This window comes from Cucurbita maxima, unplaced genomic scaffold (genome assembly GCF_002738345.1).
Source record: "Cucurbita maxima cultivar Rimu unplaced genomic scaffold, Cmax_1.0 Cma_Scf00015, whole genome shotgun sequence".
Taxonomy (NCBI): domain Eukaryota; kingdom Viridiplantae; phylum Streptophyta; class Magnoliopsida; order Cucurbitales; family Cucurbitaceae; genus Cucurbita; species Cucurbita maxima.
This window is the reverse complement of record NW_019272031.1, coordinates 569504-575304: the sequence shown is the minus strand read 5'-3', so window position 1 is coordinate 575304 and position 5801 is coordinate 569504. Positions and strand designations below refer to the sequence as shown.

General features: G+C 33.5%; 1 pseudogene; it reads right to left on the bottom strand.

Moving 5' to 3' along the window:
* Positions 1-310: 310 nt before the first annotated feature.
* Positions 311-1785, bottom strand: LOC111489920 (annotated as a pseudogene).
* Between the last annotated feature and the right edge of the window lie 4016 nt (positions 1786-5801).

Sequence of the window (5801 nt, the reverse complement as noted above, 5' to 3'; positions counted from 1 at the left end):
AGGTAGATATTTTTGTTGGTTAAAGATTTTTTTCTTGAGTATTGGATTAGGTTTTTTTTTTTTTTTTTTTTTAACCATCCTTTCCCTACGGTTGCATTGTCTTATTTAGAATTCAAATCTAAAATGAAAAATAAGAGTGAAATAATTTTATTTTATAATGTCTAGGTACTAAAGACATTACATTGTTCCCAACACGAAGTCTCCTTCAAACATTCGACCATTTATTTATCTCGAAAAGTACAAGAAAAAAAATTCAAAAGACAAAGCCTCAAATGGATAGAGGTTGTCTTCTCTTAATTAAGGTTGTTTATTATTTTGAAGTATTATGGCAATGAACAATTCTTGAACAATTCCATGAATAATTCAATGAACAATTCCATGAATAATTCAATGAACAATTCAGGGGAGGTTGATAAGGAGAGACACAAATTTTAGGGTTCTGTTTTCCTTAGATGATGGGTCTCACATTCGTGCATTGGGATGTATAGGACCCGTTATTCCGTTGGGAATGAGGTCAATGTCACGAAATTTCACTTCTTTGCATGGGAAGCTACGGCTGCAAATAAATTTGATTGCCACGGGAGTTGCAGAACTTCCTCTAATGCTCTCGAAGCTCACTTTACTAATCTTAATTTTCGAAGGAATCTGAAAATCAAAATGAGACAACAAATTTCTGTAAATGGTTTATTTGTGAAAGTTATAATGACAAAATCAATCAAAGTTTTGAGAATGCAATCAATACCTGTCGATTGCACTGATTCCACGAACAATACTCTTGATCTATTAGAATAGGGTTGCCAACATTGACCATTATAATGTCCAAAAAGTGCATATTGGTGGCGGTGCCGCTAGCAGCAAAACCTGGGCACGTTTTGATCCTGACAACTTAAGTGGTGTTAATCATCGTGCAGTTCTTTACAAGGACACCTTCAACAGGTTCTTATTTGGTGTATCTTCCAAGACTTCCGATGCTTATGCCATGTCCTTGCCCGCATGTCACGTTGGCGATTTCAATTTGTCTGCTTCCATCTCCAAAAGAAATGCAATCATCTCCTGTTGCAATTTTGGACTTTGTGATCGTGATCCTATTTGATCGACCAATGTGTATTCCATTAGTGTTGGGACTGTTTTTCTGGTGCAATTATATTGATATTATGGAATGTGAGGTTGTTGCAGCCGAGGACGTTGATATGGAAGTTCTTGCTATCAAGTGACGTTATTCTCGTCACGATTGAATTGGTGATGAAGTTGAACTTAAAACTCTAAACATTTTGTATAATCAAATAATATTTTGTGAGAGTCCGTAGTAATAAAGCAAAAACTTTGAATAGAACCCAATAAAATTGAAAACTTGATTTTTTAAAAATTATTTAAAGATTATCCTCTAGAAAAGGAAGAACATTTACCAAATTATAAAAGTTAGAAGATGAGAAAAGGCATCTAAGAGACCCTTTAAAAAACAACAAGATGCACGAGGTTGAAAAGGAAAGTTGAAGGCATATTGCTTACAATGGGGAGTTGGGCACAATTTATGCGTTTATAGCAATCATTCTTTCCCCAAGCTTCCTTTCCTTGGCCATAAAAAACTCCTCCACCCGATACGGTCAATCTATCAATATGTGCAAAAATAATCCAATTATCTCCCGGAAGAGTTTTTGGTGCCCACAGTGTTCCTCCAAGTTGGAAGTCAATTCAGTTTTTACAAGGTTCGGCAAACTTCCCTTCCCTTACTTCAAATATCCCTACTGGAATAACAATTGCACTAGTGATAATATTGATGTTCATATTGTATATTTATCGTCGTGATGTCAGTAACAGGCACTATGTTACCATATGTTTCCAAATAAAAAACAACATCGGCGCTAGATTGAGCATTGACGGTAAACGCTAACAATAATAACGTCAAAATTGTAGCAACCAAGAAACTCGACTTGATCCTACTCATGTTGCCTTTGCTTTCTTTTCTTTTTTATGTATATTGTTTGAAAACTAGTGAGAGGCAATGATATTTGACTTTAGATTTGGAACTTTTATGTATTTAATGCCAATTGAAGAACATAAATCAAGTTGGGATGGAGCTAAAAGAAGTTATGGATCTATCTTCCTCTCTTAATTCAAACATAAATTGATAACTAAATGTTGTTTATTGTTTCGCTAAGTTGTTCATCAATGGTTGTCTTGTAATATCTCTCTCACTTGCCTATGAATTGTTGAATCTGAATGAAATTGGGCATTGGCCAAACAAAACGAAGCACTTATCATGGAAGGAAACAAGCTTTCAGCAACAAATTAATGGTAGCCTGGTACAAATAAAGTTTCTATAACAAGATGGACTTTCAATGTTAGATAAATTACATGGGTAGGAAGTTGAAATTTTTTTAATTGTATTTATTTAAATGTTTATTAAGAAAATTTCAAGAGGTCGCCTAACCTAAGGTTACCCCAAACGAAACACGCTTAACTTTTGAATCTTATGATTGAGCCACACAAAATAGGTAATGTGATTTTTAGATATAGTTTTCATTCTTAGGACCAATTCAAAACAAGTAAATAATCTAACCATATCATTGAAGATGCAACGGGATTGTCGGGACCATCTGATTGAGCCACACAAAATAGGTAATGTGATTTTTAGATATAGTTTTCATTCTTAAGAGCAATTCAAAACAAGTAAATAATATGACCATATCATTGAAGATGCAACTGGATTGTCGGGACCATCAGGTGCCAAATTTGGATTACAAAGCCTGGTCCAAATTCTAGGTATGAGATTACATCGTACGAGACATGCGAGTAAGGAAAAAACATGTTTAAAGAAACCGTGTTGGTTTGTGTGGATAGTTTTCACTCTAATAAGCAAATTCAAGACAAGTATTCTTAAAACAAGATTAAACTTGTTATTGTTGGGGATCAAACTCAGGTCACTCGAGTGACAAGCAGGAATTCTCACCCTTGTACTAAAATGACCTCTAGAACATAATAACTTGTGACAAGCAGAAATACTCACCACTGTACCACTACAAGCAGGAATTCTAACACACAAGATTTCATAAATCATTTTTTAAGAAAAGCAATCCAGTTTCGACTTTTGTCAAACTACTGTTGTTGGGGATCGAACTCAAACTACTACCGGCATGACAGGTTCACCGCTGTCCAATTTCGAAGTCCGTTAAAACTACCAAAATAAAATTAAAATCGTCATTGCCATGGATTGAACCCAAGGTCACCTGCATGACAAACAGGAATACTCACCACTATACTACAACAACTCATAAAAATTAAATTATTTGTTAACGCTCCAGATTTTACCAATCTTCTTTAGAAAAAGTGATCCATTGTTAAAGCTCTATATTTTATCAATCGAAGATTCAGAACAAGTAATTCAATTTCAAATCTGGTGAAAATTGTCAAAAGAAAATTAAACTTATTTTTGTCGGGGTTCAAACTCAGGTGTCTCGAGTGAGAAGCGGGAATACTCACTACTGTAACATTACTTTCATATTTGTGAGTTGGATTTCAGACATTACTTTCGACATTACTTTGTGATTTAGATTTCAGACATTACTTTTAATTTGTGATTTGGATATCATTACTTTCATATTTGTGATTTGGATTTCATTACTTTCAATTTGTGATTTGGATTACATTACTTTCATATTTGTGATTTGGATTTGGATAACATTACTTTCACGTTACTTTGGACATTAATTTCAATTTGTGATTTGGATTTCAACATTACTTTCGGCATTACTTTCAATTTGTGATTTAGATTTCAGACATTACTTTCGATTTGTGATTTGAATTTCAGACATTACTTTCGATTGGATTTCATTACTTCCATATTTGTGATTTGGATTTCATTACTTTCAATTTGTTATTTGGATTTCATTATTTTCATATTTGTATCTATTTTGGGAAGAAAATCAGGCCCTCAAAAGCTATAGAAAGTCCAATGTCCTAACCATTTGACCATGGGACCACAAATATCTTTAAGACTTGTCTATAACAAATATATGAACTTTAAAAAACAATAGTATCTTATTTGTTTCTTATAGAACTCTAAATTTTGAAAATGATTTATGTGTCTTTGTTTTCAGGTTTGTATTTGATAGAGTTCCAACCCTTAGATATGATATATAAGTGTATAACATGAGCTACAATACACTTAATTGGAAAGAAGTACATGTAAATAAAATATAGTTTGTCAAGACTTAGATATAATATCTACCCGTCATTATCTCATATTTTGCATTACTACCTACAATTTCATGTATGTACCTCTAATAGGAAAGGAAAATTAATAAGAGAAGATAAACATGAACATGGTTCAGAAAAAAGTGTGGGGCATTTTAAAAATTGCTTTTGAAATCATTTAATATTACTTTTGAAATTAATAATTCAAATTGATTGTTGAATCAAAATGAAGAAAGTAAAAATGTTGACTTCATTTAATGGAAAAATCAATGTTAGTGAAATTTTGAAGTGTCAAAATTTGGTTAACTCAAGCATGCATAGTTGCCACATAATCTCAAACATTTGAGTGGAATTTTGAGTGTCAAAATTTGGTGATCTCAAATTTTCATGAACATGCAAACATGACTATAAATAGAGTGATCATGGTACATGGAATGTTGACTTTTCGAAAAAACCTTGAGAAAAACCTCTCCAAACTCTCTCTTCATATATACTAAATCCCTTTCAAGTTTAGTCACTCACCGGATTCCACAATTCTGTTCTAAGGCCGGAGAATAGAGGAGAAGACATTAGTAGTGGTTTGAAACCGGTTCGTGAGGAAAAAGAAACTTGAGCGACAAAAGGTTAGTATTCAAACTCATTGAGTTTTAATGCTTTTGAACATGCTAGCTAATTCACTATAATTTATGTACTTAGAGTGCCTAAGATCCAAATTGCTTCCGCATGTGTTATATTAACACTTTCAATATGATGATGAGTCTCCTATTGCATCATGTCGATAGACCGACATAGGACACAACCCTAAGAGCATGAAAATGATATTAATATAAATATTCAATGAGCATGTGTTACTTAATGTAACAAAGAGATGAGACTAGAGAGTTGTGTCATTAGAGATTATAAGATGGAAACTAGAGGCCTCATGCATGTTGTTTGTTCATAAGCATAGGGATACTTCCTCAGAGACGATGAGTATGGACGCGCACGGTATTATAATAAGGGTATTCATGGATAGCATGACACCAAGGGGTTCCGTTGACCTCCGGACGTCGCTATAGATTAGCTTAATCAGAGAGAGTCCAGGGGTGTGCGAGCCCCCTAGATTCACACTTGTACGTGTGGGTCGTGTGTAGGGAAGTACTATACATCCATATTAGTTTGAGACTGGAGGCCACCACTAGAGAACAGAGATCGGTCCAAAGAGCATGATTGCATGTGTTTGTTAGGTTTTGACACAAGAATAACTAAGTTAGAAACATAAACAATTGGAGTTTGAAGTGATCATATTATTGAATACTGAACTTGGCTTTAATAGCTTTATAAATGACCATAAATAGAAACTAACACCAAAGGTTACAAAATGGTTAAACTAAATACCTAAAAATACTCTAACTATAAAAAGAAAAATCTTTATTTATGTATTTTTTGACATAATCAAATTCTTCTAACAATCCTTCCTTTAACTTATTCTTCTTTGTGGAGAATTAGTTCAAGTTAGAAAAACTCTGCATAACAAGCTCTTCAGGCAACTTCTGAAATGCTTCTAATTTTAGAGGCTTTGTCAAGAAATCTTGCTCTTTTGTGTTTGAAACGTCTATGTAGAACTA